The sequence below is a fragment of the Xiphophorus couchianus genome, chromosome 13 (genome assembly GCF_001444195.1).
Source record: "Xiphophorus couchianus chromosome 13, X_couchianus-1.0, whole genome shotgun sequence".
Lineage (NCBI taxonomy): Eukaryota > Metazoa > Chordata > Actinopteri > Cyprinodontiformes > Poeciliidae > Xiphophorus > Xiphophorus couchianus.
In genome coordinates, this window is record NC_040240.1 from 7,994,549 (window position 1) to 8,010,595 (window position 16,047).

At 40.2% G+C, this 16,047-nt stretch overlaps 1 protein-coding gene across 1 annotated transcript in view; it reads right to left on the reverse strand.

The window, feature by feature from the left end:
- The window catches only part of col8a2 (collagen, type VIII, alpha 2), a 51,763-nt gene extending 36,565 nt beyond the window's left edge, over positions 1–15,198 (reverse strand). Inside the window, exon 1 of the mRNA XM_028035478.1 lies at positions 14,385–15,198. The gene's annotated coding sequence lies outside the window, so the exon portion shown is untranslated. The remainder of the gene's footprint in view (positions 1–14,384) is intronic.
- Positions 15,199–16,047: the final 849 nt, after the last annotated feature.

Below are 16,047 nucleotides of genomic sequence, written 5' to 3' on the forward strand. Positions count from 1 at the left end.
TGATTTTATCCTGCTTTAAAACAAATATGCTAAACTGGTGTCTCCTTATTATAGCTTACGAAAAGGCAGCCCACTTTGCAGAAATGTTTAGCATCCTTGGACAAACAAGCGCCCTATCTTATTTTGGATCTTTGTTCTTTATGGAACACACAGTTCCAGACACAAGCCAAAAGGCTTGAAAGAATGTCTCCAATAAACAAGACAAAAACTCCAGTTGCCTTCTTCCTAAACAGGTTCTGGACCAATGAGAATCTACACCAGCACAGCCTGGTGTGTGACTCTGGTTGTGTGAGACTCACATCAGCTAGATATTTATATATCTAGCTGATATGTAATATCAGCCAGTTGAAGTCTAGTAATATCAGCTAGACTTCAACTGATAAGTTGAAGTCGAATAATATCGACGCAGCCGTCCATCTTTACATCTTTGTTATTTCACATGCCTGATGCAATGCGGCTGTGCTGTTAGCATAACCCTCAGCATAATGTTGGCACCACCATGCTTCATAATAATTGTTCCAGGGTTTTGAAATCTTGGCTAATTCTGCTCTGTATATTTTTGTTATCTGGGTTTGAGAAAATCCACAATAAATTCATTCAGTTCTTTCTCACAGAAATCACAAAAAATATGTTTTTTAATAACTCCACCCTGGATACTAGGTCAGATGCTTCATTAAAACATAAAATTTACTGTGTTTACAATTTATTTGGGGCTGCATTTTGGCACAACAGTTGACACTGTTGCCTTTCAGAAAGAAGGTACTTGCTCAGTCATTCTGTGTGGAGATTACATGTTCTCCTCAACCATGAATGGGTTCTCTCTAAGTGCTTCCAATAAAAGTATTTTATGTTAGTTGGTCTCTCTACATTGCTCTTAGGAGTGAGTGTGTGGGTTCATGGTTTTTCTATTGTGGTGTTTCTGTGTTGCACTGTGATTGACTGGTGACCTCTCCATGGTGTGCTCTGCCTCTTATAAATGCATATGACCAACAGGTCAATAAATGTGACCAAACCAGAGGTGCTTTTCATGCCAAATCTTGATGCAAAGTGAAAACTGTATAATCAGGGGAAACTGCATATATATTTATATAAGTATTACACAAATATACATTTTGAGAATTTCCCGAAATTCCAAAAGACCGTAACTGTTTGTGTGGGCAGTTTGCAAAAATACCATCAACTGAAAGCTGGTCTGCAGGAGAAAAAAAAAAGAGAAAAATCTGACTGTGTGCTTAGCTAGATTTAAAAAATGGAAAACCAGGAATGGAAAATATGCGCCGTTTATGACTTTTTGTTTAGGCGCAAACAGAGTCTGCGTTTGTCCCTTCGGGGCAACTTCACTTCCTGGCAATTTGAGTGAGGAAGTGTCCTCTATAGGAGAAAGGTCTTCAGTGCAGTTGGATTATCTTATTGCTATTATAATATATAAGTATTCTGTTCCATGGTGTGACTGGGTAGCTTCATAAAGACCCGCATGCAGCCCAAAGCCTCAAGCTCATCTTCTTCTTCACCGCATATAAATTTAACCCAAAGGACTCAGCACAGTTCTACTTATCTTTTTAATTTTATGAAGGACTTAATTAGTGCATATAGTGAACTTTTCTTCTGTGTTCACCATGAAAAATAAAATAAAACACACCAAGTACTGGCTGGGACTCGAACCCATAATGATCGAGTCAAGGACAGAGGCCTCTGTACCAGGGTCATGTGTTTTACACCTTGTTAACGTCTGTAGAGTTAATGCATTAAAATATGTATACATTTCCAAATGAAGCAGATATGCAGAGGGTTGTTCCACTATTAAAGGATAGGAGGCACCCTGTCTCTTTGATAAGGATATTTAGTTGTGAATCAGAAACAGGCAATCAGAAGAGACGCGACTCAAACTGCTAGGAAGTGAAGTTGCCCAAAAGGGACACAAACAGACGCTGTTAGTAACAAAAAGGCACTAGCATCATATATTTTACGGTTTGTTGACGTCCTATTAGCACGTGGTTTGGTTACAATCTCAATTTAGATAGTAATTGAGACCACAATCTTCAAATCACTGCTTCTGTTTGGCTTTGTAAAACCTTCCCATTTCTCTGTATTGGCTCTTCTGAATTTATGCATAAACATCAACGAAGAGATTTCCTTTAAGTATGGATGTGGTATTGGAGTAAAAGCAATACCTGAGTTGTAATCTAAAATGAGCCATGTGATTATGGGAGAAGTAAGAAAAAGACAAATAAACATTTGTGATCAAGAGTATTAAATACGGGAACAAGAGGGGAAACGGAGAAAGATGCCAGAGAGTCTGTTTTTTTTAATAAGATACACATATATACATCCCCCCTTTGGAAAATCTAACTAGGAAATTGTTAAAGAATACTGTATTCATTTGGAGGGGGAATATGAACTCTTCCTACATTTGGCAAAAGAGTTTGGACCAGGTACCGCCTCAGAAAAAATAGTTGGTGGATTTTTACTTTGTTACACCTTTCTTTTTCCACTCGGCATCCCTTTAGAAGAAATGTCATGACTGATCCTTTGTCAGAAAAGTAATAAGCATACAGATCTATGGTTTTCCAAGTGCTTCTAATATTTTATAAATTTCTTTAATTTACAGATGCCGGTTTTTATATGCTGCAAACAGAAAACATCTGTGCATTAAATGAAGGTTTGCAACCTTTATGTTCTTATCTGCAAGCCAGTTGCAAAAGGGTTTCAAGGATTTGATAGATTGTGTTTTGTTACTTTAATATGTACCAAATGAAAACCTTAAATAATAGCAATACAGAGGCAAAAATGGTAGTAGGGGCTGCTTTTGGTGTCTCCCCGTCTAACATTTGTATGCGAGCCCCACTAGGATTTTACCCAGGCCTAAAGGGTGAACTAGTAAAGGTAACCAACTATGGGCTATAATCCGATCTGGAGTCCACTTCTAATTTCATGTCTTACCAATATGGTCTCCAAAATGAATGCTGGCAGTGTGATTTCATTCAGAAATCACATTGAGGCATCCAGAAGGTGTCTCTCTTCAACTCTGCTCCTGAAGTGCCTTGTTAAATCGGCTATTGAGTTGTGCATATTAGTGACATCTTGTGGCAAGGTTACAGATTGCAACCTAGGTGCCATGGACCTCCAGACTCTACCATTCCTGACGTAAAAAGAAACTACATCAGTTGGAAAAATGCAGAAGGCCAACCCCACAGCCAATGCAGGATTTGTAAATTCCGGGCCGCCATAAAAATTAAGTCAAATTCAAGTTATCAGATTGCAAAACCAACACTTTTAAAGCCTTTGTAAACAACACAAGCTCATACATGTTGCCAGTTTATTCGCTACGTACATTTATCAGCCTATCATTTATTGCTTCATTTTTTTTTTTCTTTTCTGCATCTTTTTCAAAAACAGCAGCTGGATTTGATGTTGATAAAAGGGGTGAGAGTGAAAGTCCAGCAGGCACCGGTTGTAAAAAACAGAAGGCTTGAAAACCTAAATGCCTTCAAAGTGCCAGGTGGGGGTAGAAGTACTGAAGAAAGAGAAAATGTAAAGATTTCTCAATGCTACTGCGGCCCTCAGAACTTTCTACTCCCGCTTTCTCTTTAATGTCTCTGCTTCAAGCATGAGGTTTAAATCAGGAGGCGGTCACAAGACAGGGACATAGTATTCAAAACACATCCTCGCAATACAACAATCTGGCAGACATCAGCGCATCCTCGTCTTGCTCCTTATCATCCATTCCGCTCACCTTCTAGTCAGAAAATAACATAGATGAAGCCTAATCTTCTGGAAATAACGTTGACAACAGCAGATTGGATGGATCCTATATTGTACGACAAAATGAGTAATCACTTAACACTTAAAAAAAGGTTTCAACTTTTAAGTCGGCGTTGAACATTTATCCTATTGCAGGATTTCAGGGGCATTACTGACCCTTCCACTTGGCTTGAATAATATGTCACCCGGGTGATGAACAATGAGTCTGTGGCAAAGGGTAATTCATCACAAATACTCAGTGTCTAAACAAACACATGACCCCCTGAAAATTTCTGTTGACATTGGCTTAAACTACAAAGACGCCACATGGTTTCAAATCAAGTGGCAGTGATTTTTTCTTCTCTCATTTACGCTTCCATCTGATTCACGTCATTCCTGCTCTTTCACTCATCCTCGACTGCTTTCTGCTATCACTTCGTCCCGTTCCAAATTCCATTTTCATCAGGTTCTACTTTCTATCCATCGTCAGCCCTCCTTTCTATCCCCGTTGCTCATGTTTTCCATACCTCTATCACACTTTCACCACATGTCAGGAAGACCAGGGTTTGTGCGGTTTCTGCCCAGTGTTGGGAGCGGTCCAGCTAAAAATTTGCGAAGCTGGGACTGGTTTCGGGTTTGTCTCGGTGAAACAGTCCAGCCCTATTGTTAGGAAATGATCATTTTTCTGGTTCAAATTATCAATGAGGCAACGCTGCACTTAGTTTTTTTTTTTTTTCAGGCATCTTGCAGACAAAGGAGCAAGAAAAGTGTGTGGTGCGCAAGAAGGAGCATTGCCATCTGCAAACCACATGAAAGTAAGTGGTAATTGATTCAAAACCCTCTGTAATTAAGGATTATGTTGGTTGGCCGGAGAACATCCTCCAGAGGTGGCTGTATTTCTGTAGCTCTTTCTCAGTTTTCAAACAATCACAGACATGCATGGTTATTATCAGCTTGAGGTAAAGTTTTTGTGTTCTCTCGCTTTGCCATCTCTGAAATACATCGTCTACCAGAAATCCCGTATTTCATTCGGCTCATGTATGTATTTGGACTAATTTCATGGGGTCTTTGCCTAATGGAAATGCTAATGCATTTTTAGATTAGCTTTTGTTTTATTAAAACCAATCCCATTCAAGTGAATTCGAATGTTGCATCTTTGCACCGATGAATTAAGCAATTGCTAAATATAGTTGATTTGAAGAAATGAAGTATGGTAAATGGCCTGTACTTGTGTAGTACTTTACAAAACATTCAGTCACCCCTTCATACACACATTCATGCTCTGATGGTGGAATAATACACTTTTGCCACAGTTACCCTGGGGTAGTTTGACAGAAGACAGGCAGGGAAATATTTAGCCAGAGAACACGATGACTGAGACAGACAGAGTTGGGGTTCAAACCATCAACCTACTAGTTATAGGTCAAACTCCTACCGCTGTCGCCACAGTCACACCAGTATTGCTGTGTAACATTTGCAGTGATGTGGAAAAAGTGTTTCCTCTCTTAGAGATTTTTTTTCTTCTGTTTTCGCTCGTCTGTCACGATTATTTGTTTCAGGTCACTTAACAAGCATGACCTGAGTAAACAAAAATTCCAGGTTTCAGCTGACGATTTCATCTATTTGTGGTTTTCTGCTCTCCTTGTGTGTTTACCAACACAATTTAGCAGCAAGTCCAACTCCAATAAAATGAACACCTGAGTCCGGATGCAGGTTCTTTACTTGTGCTTTATTCTGGTGACCCAAGTACTTTTATGGCATGGAGTAAACTGTAACATAAATAAAATAGCTGCATTTATTATGAGTAGAAAAGAGTTAAAACAAAGAACACATTCTTAACAAGTAAGATATCAAATAAAATCTACTCTTGAATATTGAATGAAAACTTACAGACGGTGATGTCGATGGCGTAAACAAAAGGCTGATTGTGACAGATTCACCTCCTGTGACTGAGCAAAAGAAAACTATTGAAATGGCTGACTTCCTGTCCCAGACCTACCTTGACCTTCAAAATAAAAGCCGTATTACTCTAACACAAAAATTAAAACTAAGACCCTATTTTACAATAAAGTAAAGGGCAGAACATGTGGACAAAACCAGCCAAACCGACCTGACCGTATGTGAAAAAGTAATTTCCCCCTAAACCTAATATTTATCTGCCATCAAGGATTTGCAGTTACTGGCAATTCTGCTTTTTTCATTTCTGTGGAACAATTTTGGCCCGCTCTAGAATTTAGCTTGGATTGTTTTCAAAATATCATGGATGGCCTGTTTTAAGGTCATGCCACAGTATCGTAATCAAATTTTAACTTCAGACCAAAACCTTCTTTTCTTCCTAGCCATTCAGAGGCAAATTTTGTTCTGCTGAGTAACGTAAGTATTCCTGAGTCTCAGGTGATGAGTTGATGGGTGGACATTCTCATTCACTTTGTTTTTTTTAAATGTTCAAATTTTTTGTGGCATGGAGCTAAATTAATGACTCTGTCACTTACGGCAAGTCGCAGATGTCCAAAAGCAACTAATCAGCTCCAGCTCATCATACTACAACCTTTGGTTGTAATACAAGCAAAGTCTTGGGGACTATCAAGATGTTTTTAGCATATGTGATGCCTTTGTGTTCTCTTAAGACAGTCGCTGTTTTCGCCTTAAAACCTAATGTTGAAACATGATTAGACACGTGAGGTCTGCAGTGCTTTAAATGCTTTATGGACGGTTGTTTGGGACCTGCTAGATGAGTTGTCAATACACTCCTGGAGTAATTTTAGCATGTCTGGCACTTTAAGGAAGGTTCAAAACAGTTTCATGCCGTTTCACAGCAATTTGTAACTTGCCTGTCACTTGAATACCGTACTTCTGTAACATAACTTTGCATTCACCGAGAAATTTAAGTTAAAGGCTGACAATGAGCTAGAGAGCAGTCTTTTTAATGCAACAATTCCTGGTCTTTCTCTTTACGACATATAAAAAAAATAAATCCTTTGAAACTCTGCTTAGCACGTCGTTTTCTTGAAGCAGAACTGTAACCCCTCATGGGACTATTTGAGAAACTAATTCATTTTCAGTTGCTTTTTTAAGTAGCCAAACTGCATCATGTATGCTGTCTAACCCTGCGACATATTACATCTACAGCAGGGATACACCAAAACAAGGGGAGTTCAGTTGTAACTATGCAGACACACACATGCACACGCCCCTACAGACCGAGGTTTAGTCAACACACAGTCCCTAAAGCAACGCTCAAAAAGAATTACCTCAAATGAGCTGAAATAAGTCCAAAGTTGCTTTTCCATTTTATCGCCTCACTATGCTGGTGATTACAGGAAATGATTAGGACAAAAGCCCCGAAGGAATGGCTGTGCTGTACTTTCATTAATGCCTTTGAGCACTGCGGTGTGAAATACAAGTTGGTCAATCGGCCCATGGTGTGCATAGAAAAGATTTCGTTTCTGAGCCACAACATCCAAACATAAAGTCTGGGAGAAAATGCATTCAGCTGTAATAAGATGAAAAGAATTCTGAAAACCAATGTTTCGGTTGCTTTTCAATTGATCAATTCACTGTACCCAAGTCTTTGTCACACTCAATTGATCAAATTAAACACACTTCTGGGAGTTTGTTAGTTCTTAATGAGGTGCTTCGTACGGGGTAATGATGAAATAATTAACAAAACTGCAACGGCTAGGAGTCTTTCCCTACAATTTGTCTATTTTCTTCTACTTCAGAGATTAGGTAGGATGGACGTGACATGTCTAGGAAGGGACTCCTGATGCCTCCCTTTCCAGCAGCACTCTTTAACTCCACCTGTGGGACTCCAAGGCATTCCTAGGCATGAACAACTAGTTTGTATGAGCTGTCCCAGGGTTTCCATTAGCAGGAGGGGTCTGGAAAACCACTAGGTACTCTCCTGATTATAAACACAACAAAGAGGTTTGGTGAAGAAGGGGGTAACCTTGGTGAAATCCACCCAGTACCTGGAACAACCAAGCATTGAATAGGCTGTAAAAGTGACCCCAGTGCTCCATACTGTTCACCAAACTATCCACCACTTCAGGTACCCACAGCTTCTAGGTCTTGGAACTAACAGGTCACAAATATGGTGTGTTTGAATTCAATTTCCCCGAACTCCAACAGTGTGTGTGAAAAACTATCTCAAACTTGGGGGCTGAAGGTCTCACCAACAAAAGACATATATCTAAATAAAAAGAGACATTTAGACCAACATGTAGAATTTTGAAAACACTGTGTGCAATGACAATCATTTATGGAATTCCAGACATCAGAAAAATGTGTGCCAAACAATGCCAAATTTCTGTGCTACAAATGTCTCTGAAGGCCCACTTTTCCACCAGTTTGTTTACTCCTTGTTTTGCTTTCCCATGCAAAATACCACAAGATCATTAATTCTGTGTTTAGATCTGCCTTTACATATAAATGTTTTCCTTGAAGCAACCACCCACGACTTTTGGTTTTTACGGGGAAACAGCTTCATACACGTTTTGAATGCAACCGCAGTCGAAAAAATACTGAAATCTGGGAAGCCGGATGGTTTGTCATCCAGATGGTTTATTATTAAGCTTCTCAGAAGTGCCGCAGAATTCACAATTAACTTGTGATTTATTGTTACAGGTTAAGAAATCAACCTGTAATCAGGGTTAACCAGTCAGACTGGCAGAGTGGAGCTAGTCAGGAGGAAGTTGATGACGTCTGTACTTGTCTTTCAAATATTAAACTATGTTCACTTCTGGTATTTATAAATGTAAGCCAGATTTTAGTTCCAAGGTTTGCAACAATGTTAATAGGTTCTTAGTTATCCCAATTCTGCTCTTTTTTTTTACATTTACTGTTCTTTCACAGTATTATGGTATATAAAGTAAGATTCCCCTCTTCTTTTGTGTGTTTCAAGCTGCCAGTCAGTTGTGCACGATGGACATGTCCCCGTCCTAAAAAAAGAAAACCCCAATGAAGTAAGGTGTTTGGAATTTTCTCCTCCAGTAGAGAACAACACGGGCAGTCATCTTGAGTATTATTTGTAGATTAAGAAACTACCATATTTAAGTGGGTCTGACACAGGAAATTGTTTGAATAAAATAAAAGGCACCAGTAAGGTTTTGGACATAAGTGGTTTAACAAGCCTTGTTGATTGATCACATATTTTTCTGAAGCTGTTGCCTTCTACCGGAGAGTGGGGAGAAATCCTCCGCGTGCGATCATATGATGCATGTGTCACTTGCAAAGCATCCATTTCCTACTCCAGAGAGTCTGTCTCTGTGAAATAAAAAACTTTTTACAACCCCGATCCAAGGGGATCTTAACACCACAATAACCCCGGTCTCTTTTTCTCGTTTTCCTTTTTTTTTCTTACGAACACCTACGCACACGTCTTGTTCAAGTTCAGACTGAACAATAACAGAGTCTTGAGCTTTTCTAACAGTCTCAGAGGACTTGTTCCCAACCTCTTATTCACTATTGACCCATCAGGGAGATATATATCCATAATGGATCAAAAGTGAAATAAGAAAAATAAATACTTGACTTTGGAGGGTTGATGAAAAGAGGGATAATGGGAGTTTGATACTGAGTAGTTGATCCTGTAAAGAGTTGGCCCTATGTCCTGCTTTTGAAAGCCCCAAACAAAACCCTTGCCAGACAGTGAACAGAGGGGCAATGAGGTAGCATAGTAAAAAACAGGAGGGGTATACTAAGCCTCCCCACATGCACTGAATGATTATAAGACACCCGTGCTTTTACTGCCATTACCGACCAGCACAGCACACTTTCAATGCGCTCAAAAATGGCCTGGGTAATAACACACAACCAAGCTGAGTGCTTTGCTAATCTTGCCTTCGATCAAATATGGACTAATCCAGTACTAGGCTCATTAAATATGGAAAGGGTTAAGGGTTTTGAGTTGCACAAATCATACAAGGTAGGGTTGTGAACCCAAACAAATGGATTAAAGTGACTAATGTCTAACATTAAGGCTTCTCAGAGTGGGTTTAAAAGGATGACTTATAACATGTAAAGGGAAATAGGGTAAAATTATTTATTTCTATTCTTCAGATGAAAAAATAAGGACAACTACCTCATAATGTCTAATAAGACATTTCTTGACAAAATAATTGTCTATTTATATATATATATATATATATATGCAGGTCCACCAGGTTCTGAAACAGCTTTTTCCCACTTGCCATCAGACTGCTGAACTCTTAACTGGACTGCACTCAAAAACTGGTCTCCACTTGCACATGTACAGAGCTAAATAAGTTCTATTTTACTGTCAGTCCTGCACTTTATATTTTATATTTAGATTTATATTCATGTTTTATACTGTATTTTATTTTATTCTGGAGTAACCTCACAACATTGGAAGCTCAAAACATTGTCCTGAGCCGTATGCAACGAAATTTCGTTCTGTATACACCCTGTGCATGCAAAATGACAGTAAAGTCAGTCTAAGTCTATATATAAAGGCAAATTCAATACTTCACATAATAAAATATCAACACAGATGCACAACACCAGTGTTCTGGCATAGCTTAGAAATGTTTCTTTTCACTTTTTATGTGAACAAGTTCTAAAAAGAGTCATGTATATTGAGATCAGTGGGGTAAAATTCCTGACGTTCTGCTCCATCATGACAGGGTACTTTACTTTTCCATGACAGTATGACACTAAATATATTGGCAGGAAATAGAATTGCGTGATTTATGAAAATAAAAATAAAAGTAACAATTCTCGTAACAACTTTAACTGACTGGTCACTCACCTGACAAATCAAAGTATTGATAAATATTGAGATTATCTTTTCTTCCTTCAATGTAGGAAGCACTCATTTGCTGTGATAAATAATTAACCAAAGAGGTAAAAACACAAAAAATTCAGTGAAATCCACTGAAGTACCCAATTTCTACTAGGTCATTTTTATCTTGTGTTAACGATTCCCCTCATTTTACGGACTCAACTCCTGCATGGCAGAAGGCCGCCACAGATATCAGAAATGTCAAGTGAAACAGCATCCAATCAGAAATGAGTGAAAACCAAAGAAAACGAGGACTGAGCAGTAAAAAAGAAGATAACCCAGTCCATAGACCAGCGGTTCTGTCTGACCAGCAGAGCAGTTCTTTTTGTTTGTGCTGGGATTCCTTTTGGAAACGCAAGATGCTGTTCCAAAAAAAAAAAAAAAGACCATTGAGGAAATTTAAACTGCCTCGCTTTTAATGCATTCTGTTCCTTGTCTGCATTTCAGTGATGCCAATCAGCATCTGGCCTTAGAAAACAAATTTGCTTTGACATTCGTAACAAGGCCAAAAAGATTAGGGGTGAGGAAATCGTGGTGATGTGGTGTTGACAACTTCTACCTTGACCACAGTTTTTGTTCTACCAGAGTTCCTGTGATAAGTCCTGACTGATAGACGCTGTTCTCAACCCATTCTGCTCTCGCGGCACCGTCTAAGACTGAACCAAGCGCTGACAGAGTCAATGGGAGGCGGAGGAAAAATAACAAGGGTGTCTGCCAAGCCTCCCTACTGTTCGCTCTCTGTCTCTCTCTCTCTCTCCCTGTCTCTCTCTCCATCCTCCTGTTGCTGCCAACCCAGTGGAAAAACTTCCTCTGCTCCAGACAGTTATGAGAGGCTGAAACCACGAGAGGGATATTGATAAACGAAGATATGGAATAGCAGGCAAATAAATCACAAAACAATAAGTGAAGCTTCCACTTGAGAGATAATTAGACTCTACTTTTCAATTTCCCTTTTGCTCATGTGCTGGCCCCTTGGCTCACACAGAGTCAAAACAGTCTCTCTAGTAAGAAGCTGCCCCATCCGGTTTGAAGGGGAAGATATTTGTGTCGATTCACCATATCGGCTCAATGCAGACCAATTTCCACATATGTCATCTAGCTGTCCAGGCCAAGAGGGCTACCGGTTGAGTAAAAACAAGCTTAAACTGAATAAACAAATCAAATGAAGCAAAAGTGCAAACCTTTAAGCATCTGCACAGAAAAAAAAAGTGTTTATAGATTTTACTGAGCCTGTTTTTTCTTTCTCGCTCCCCTTTTTAGTTTGAAAAACAAATCCAGCCTATTAGTCTTGAACGATTTGGTCCAAGCCTTGATTAAGACCAGAACCTGTATTCGGTTCCCACCACCCTTCACTGCAGTTCCTCACTCAGTGTTTCACCAGAACTGGTTAGCATTCCTTCTAATGTGCGCTGAAGACTCATTGAACATTTGGGGTTGAAATTACAGATTCTAGCTAAGGAGGGGGGGGGGGAGCAATGTACTTAATAAAAAACACTCTCAAAGCCTGATTTTAAACGATAGCAGTCGCCCATTTTCACTTTCTCTGCCCCGAGAGGCATAATGGAACAAAAGACTCTGATAAGAGAAGTGTGTGCGTATGCTTCTTTGTGTGTGTTCTTGCGTCCAGGAGATGTTTTGGATTCCAGTACAGTAAAGGGCTAGTAGGGCGTTTGCTTCTGCTACAGAATGACTGGCATTCTCCTTCATTTCCTGTTAACGCTGAAAGTAGTGGAGGCACATGTGCTGGCCGAGTCTTGAACAGAAGTGCACAAGTAAAAGCATTACGAATCTCAGCAGAGCACACACACACACAAAAAAACTTTATGGGAGCAGAAAGGAAATAAACACTGAACAGCAAATTTGCATCCTTCAAACAGACTCAGGACAGCAGGGTGGCTGCTATGCTCACAGAATGTGAGTGCGGAAGGACGCAACCTTAAATATATTCACCGGTTCAACATGAATCCTCCTTTTGTACACAACGCCATGTGTTTTGAGTGAGCATTGGATGGGAAGCTGGAAGCTACACTGCCCCCTTGTGGTCACAAACTGCAGGGTGTTTTACAAGCCAGAAAGGATGAGCTTGAAAGGTCATCAGTGCAGAGACAGCTGAAACCAAAGATATCCCTTCTGCAGACATTCAGACAAACAGACAGAGGGAGAAAAACAGAGCAGGGGTGTGTTACTCTGTTAAAAAAAAAAAGTTTTTTAAAGTGAGTGTTAAACTCATGCAGTTGTTTGCACTGCACAATAGCTAAAGTACACCGCGTGTGCCCTCGACAACATCCAGCATGACTGTTGTTTGTGTACGCTCGGTCGCGCTTTGGTACTTTGCACAAGAGGCATGAATAGGCAGCTGGTTGGATCCTGGCATATGTGGTTTTAGAGAGTAATAGCTTGCACGAGCGCACACTTGAGCTGCTCGCAGCCTCCAGTCAGAGCCATGGCTGGCCATCTTCCACCCGGTGGACACTGTGAATCACTGAAAGCCAGGAGCAAAGGACTGCTTTATCAACAGCAGACAAGGATGGCATCACCCACATGCTTGTCTTTTGAAAGAAAAAGAAGAAAAATAAAACTACAGCAACCATTACAACAAATTGCACAAAGTAGTATTCATTAACCTAGAATTAGTTCAGTCAAGGCAAAGAGAGTGTGGGACATCAGCCTTGTCATATCCCGTGAAGCATGACATTCTTTGAGTTTGGTGTGTATTCCGTGTCACAGTAGATATAAATACCTGCAGAAACACTTGCAATAGTTTGACTCATTTCTACACCTGTAGTCAATTTCTTTCCACACATGACAGAAAATAGAGAGATGGTGCCAACCGTTTTTGGATGTTAAAAGTCGGGATCAACAGGCTTTTTCTTAGAACGCTTCCCGGTGCAGTGACCTACAAATTGGCGCACTAACCGTCATCGTAACAGGAGTTCTTGGCAACGCTGTGTTTGGTTCCTCTTTTTTTCCCCTTCCTTTCTTCCTCTCAGAGACTTTTTGTGTTCCATATGGGACACCCAAAGACTTGGAGTCACAACTATCTGTCCTCTCTGAGTTTTTGGTGAAGGGATGTTGTTACCAAAGGAATGCAGCATCGCTTGCCAGAGGCGTCACAATGGATGGAATTAAGCAACAGTGGAGGAGAAATGAGAGAAGTAGAGAAAGGAGAGAAGCAAATAAGAGCAGTTGGTAATTCTGGCACCATGGGTGTGTATATATATACTGTATATATATATATATATATATATATATATATATATATATATATACTATCACTTACATATTTGTGTGAGATTCATTCCATTGAAGAGCATTTGCATCGCATCTGTTCTTAAACATAACCTGCTGCCTCACTGTTCTTAGACATGCCACGCCTGCTTAACATTATTATTATTGACGCCCCCAAAACATGTGGGATGAAGGAAGACCATCTAAGTCCAGGGCTGGAATTTGCAGCCACAAAGAAGAATTTAGAATGCCATTACTTTCCAGATGACTGAGCTATATACAGTATATATATATACAGTATATCCACACACATACTATAAGGACATTCAAACGAAGGTTGTCAAGGGGAGGTTTGGTGATCAAACTCCAGCCACATTCTTTTTAATCTTCGAGTTTTGTACTTAGTGCACTAGCTTAGGGTTGAGGAGATTTACTCAGCTCTTATGACTGAGATGCTGAATCTGTTTTTTATACATTTTTTCCCCCTTTCCTGATCCCTCCTTCTGTTTCTCTTGGCCCGGCTCACCTCAGCCACATGTGATAAAATGGAATGATGACAGGACGTGAGGATGCAAGCGGAGCCAGAGGAAATGTGAGCACAGGTAGCGCTTACCTCACCCTCTGTGCGGGGGGCGGGGGGACGGTTGGAGGGGGGTAATAGGGCAGGTGGGTCAGGGCAGCTGTAGGTGTGCTCCTCAGATGGGTCTCTCTCTTCTGCCGCCCTCCTTGGTTCAGCCACGCGTGTCTCCCATAGGATGTGGCAGTATCAGATAGTCAGTAAACATGCAGCCAAAAATAAGGAGAGGCGTCCTTCAGGGCAAAGAGCTGGCACTCTAAACTGGTCCAGTGCTGCTGCAAGTGCAGAGAGTCGAATAGACAAAAAGGATGAAAACAACCAAAGAAGTAAATAAATAAATCTCAAAAACTGGATATTCTTTGCTGCAGATGAAGCAAACTCTATTTTCAAACTTTTTTTTTTTCTTCTGAGTCTGGAGAGAAAAATCTAAAAACAAAGTCCAACCACGTGCTTGGAAGAGACGGCGAAACCCAGGGAGAGAATGAAAGTGAAGGACAAGGGAAAAATCCTCTCTATGCTGTCTTCAAGCGATCCAGGCGCAGGTCTGAGGAGCACCTTCCCAATCTGTGCACTCTCACTCTCCAGGGTGGAAAGTAGGAGGGAAGGAGCAGGACAGAAGAGGGAGAGGGAGTGGAGGGAAACTCAGTGTGTCAGTCAGTCAGGTCAGGCAGGCGAGCAGCAAGGCTGTGTGTTTGGAGCTGAAGGCTGTCGGGTCCCACTCCAGAGACTTATAACCAGAGGCTGCGCACCTCTCTGCTCCAATCTCTCTGGCTTACTCTCCACCAATCCCTCTCCCACTGGCTTATTTCGGGAAAAGACAGACTGGATTGTTTGTCGGGTTAACCCCCTTTCATACAAAAAAGCAAGTGTCTGTGGGTAAAAGCGGAAAGGAAGGAGGGGAGTGTGCAGGACTGGGTGGGTCAGGAGCCGCAAAAAGAGGGGTGGGATAGGATGATGTGAAGGGGATAAAAGAAAAAAAAAGACATGAAAAAGGAAATTTAGGAGAGTCTTTTGGCCATATTCTGCTCAACTCGTGTGTAAGAAATCACTCCTTTTCTTATGCCATGACTTTCAAATCAGGTCAGGCATTAAACTGCCTCATTGTTTTGTAACAGAAAACATGTTACAGTTTGTGCATTGATCTGATATTACATTACACTAGTATAACTAAAGCCATGTATGTACGTTAACTTGGGAAGGGCAGTTTTAATTGTAAAACTATTAACTTAACCTTGTAACTTGTGATAAGTGTTACTTGGTCAGGATTTTGATCTCATGGTAATTTTTATTTGAATAATTCAAACACAAACACAATTATTTTTGCTCCAACATGAGGTTAACTCATGACAAAAAGCGATTTTACTTTCTATTCTGTGACTAAGTGGGAAAAGTTTTATTATTTGCCTCTAGGGATATATACAGTTACATGTTTCGGTAAACTTACGTCTTGCTCCTGCTGAGAAAACATATATGAAGCAGTTTGCTAAACTGACAAGCTGTTTCCTTTATTTTTTAAATATGATAATTGCATGAAATATCATAATTACAAGTGCAACATTTTTAATTTGGAATTTGTTATCTTTCTGTAAGTTGAACTTTCACCCCAGACTCGAAATCTTTGCAGCTTCTAAAAGGTTTTCTTGAAGATTAGATTTGTATTTAGTTTTATCTGTCCAATAACTCTGAGCAACTTCCTGTG